Here is a 2,443-nt window from a genome sequence, read left to right as displayed (position 1 = left end):
TGCTGGATGAAGAACGGGAGAAGGCCAAGAATGTGCAAACGGTACCTCTTTGAGGCGTAGCTCAAGCAGAAGGCCTAAAACTCAGAATCAGACAGACGTTAATCCACCTGTTTGTGGAATACACATCCACCGTCCAACAAACATGCTGTAGGAATTTGGAACCTGTGATGCTCTGAGTACAACCATAGCAAAAAAGACGACAACAAAAACTAGTGCACTTACTAACGGAATTAATGCAAAGTCTTCCATTACAATTCTAGCAGGAGGAAAGGCATGTCCATACCCAGGTATTAAAACTACATACCTTGGTTTCCACTGGTCTACACAATATATTCGACTTTTAGCCAAAAGTTAGGGGTTATACAAAAAAGCAAGGGAAACCCACACACACTCCCTAGTGACAGTGTCATCGTCAGAAATAATTTTAAGATTTGCTATAAGTGATAGTAATTAAGACAATGTGGCATGGCTGAAACGATAAATTTATTAAATAAATGGAACAGAATAGAGTCCTGAAATATACCCACACAAATATAATCAACTGGTTTTTAACAAAGATTTGAAGACCATTAAATGGAGAAAACTTAGTCTTTTCAACAAATCATATTGGAATGAATGGATAACCATATGTTAAAAAAAAAACCTTCAATACAGATCTCACATCTTATATAAAAATTAACTCAGTCACCAAAGTTAATATCAACAGTCATTAGCCTTGCTCATTTGCCCCTGACAGGATGTGAGAAGGACCATCCTCTAGGTGATATTCCTCCCATATCAGTCTATTCATGAGAAATATCAGACAAAATGATTGCAGCATATTTTTCAAAATAGCTCACTGTGCAGGTACTTTACACTATCTTTTCAATGATTCTGTGCATTTAAAATTATTTCAAAATTAAAAGTTTCAAAAAAGAGAGATGGACATGAATTTACGCATTCTATCTCCCTGGGAGGAGAAGCTTGAGGCAGACCTAACCCGAAGGAGCAGCCAGAAAACCCAAGCAAAGGAGCACTGGGATGATTTAGACTCACCATCAGTAACTTTCAAACTTTTCCTAAGCTGAGCGGATGTGGGCGGGCCGCTTCAATATCTGTTAATAGAAATTTGGGGGGAGAAACGGGAGCTGCTGAAGGGAAAATTCGGGCCATCAGTTAGCTCCTGTGTACCCACTTGCGGCTGCAGTACTTGTTTTTCCCATGGCAAGTGGTACAGCCATGGGACTCTGCCTCTCCAGGTGGGAGGCCCCTCGACTTCCCCTGTTTTTCATGTCCCCGGATTTATGAGTTGGTGTAATCATCACCTGGATCTGCCACACCTGATCTGATTTCACAGGGTGGAGTTGATCTGCGCCGATGTTAAATTCTAAGAGTAGAGTGAGAGAAAGGAAGAACAGACAGGCAAGGATGAGATACAGTGGGCCCCATTCACAATAGCCCCTTCCTGGGTGTTGCAGCTGGTGAAGACAGGCCCTCACTGGCCAGGTCTTTGTGCCAATGTAGGACTGGTGGGACCAGAATTTCTTTCCTGGGAATTTGAAACTTTGAACTGAACGATACAGAAATGTAGGATTAGGCAACGGTGTCAGAATTTCTGCCCACAATGGTGGCAGAGTGATCTTGATTCTGCTCTTTGTGAGGCTAGGATACAACCTATATTAGTGTCCAGTGGCTGTTGCAGCAAATGACCATGATATTGGTGGCTTCAAACAACTGCAATGCGTTTTCTCGTGGTTCTGGAGGCCAGAAGTCCAAGGTCAGCAAGACTGCACTCCCTACAGAGGCCCCAGGAGAATCTATTCCTCGCCTCCCCTGGCTCCCTAGGCTTATGGCTACATCACTCCCGTCTCTGCCTCTGTCTTCCCATTGTCTTCTTTTCTGTCCCTCCCTTCTGTCTGTCTTTTAAAAAGACACTTGTCATTGGATGTAGGGCCTGCATAAAATCCAGGATGATTTCATCATCTCAAACGCCGTAATTTAATTACATCTACAAAGACCCTTCTTCTAATTAAGGTGACATTGACTAGTTCTGGGCATTATAAAGTGAACTGATTTGGGGAAGGGGCACCATTCAACCCAGCACACCACCATTCTAATTAATTTTTTTCCTAAACTACGTAGTGCCAGTTTCTGTAACTTGCAGCCAAAATAACTTACAGGGTTGGCCTATCAAGACTAGTGTCATCAGTTATTAATGGTTTGCACATCTGTATGCTAAGTTTGACTTTAAAAGTTCTCCAGTTTTAATGTGGTAAGAAGTGCTTTGGAGCTTGTTAAAAAAGCAGGTTTCTGTCCTTTTCCCCAGAGTTTGTCAATAAATTGGCACAGAAATCTGCATTTTTAACAATTCTCAGATGGTCCTGGTGATATAAGAAAGGAGAAAATTGTAAAAATGCAGACCCGCCAATATTCCATTCAAATAAAAACAAGAGGAAAAGTGATG

Source organism: Desmodus rotundus, chromosome 8 (genome assembly GCF_022682495.2).
Source record: "Desmodus rotundus isolate HL8 chromosome 8, HLdesRot8A.1, whole genome shotgun sequence".
Taxonomy (NCBI): Eukaryota; Metazoa; Chordata; class Mammalia; order Chiroptera; family Phyllostomidae; genus Desmodus; species Desmodus rotundus.
The sequence above is the reverse complement of the archived record's forward strand: the minus strand, read 5'-3'. Positions refer to the sequence as shown.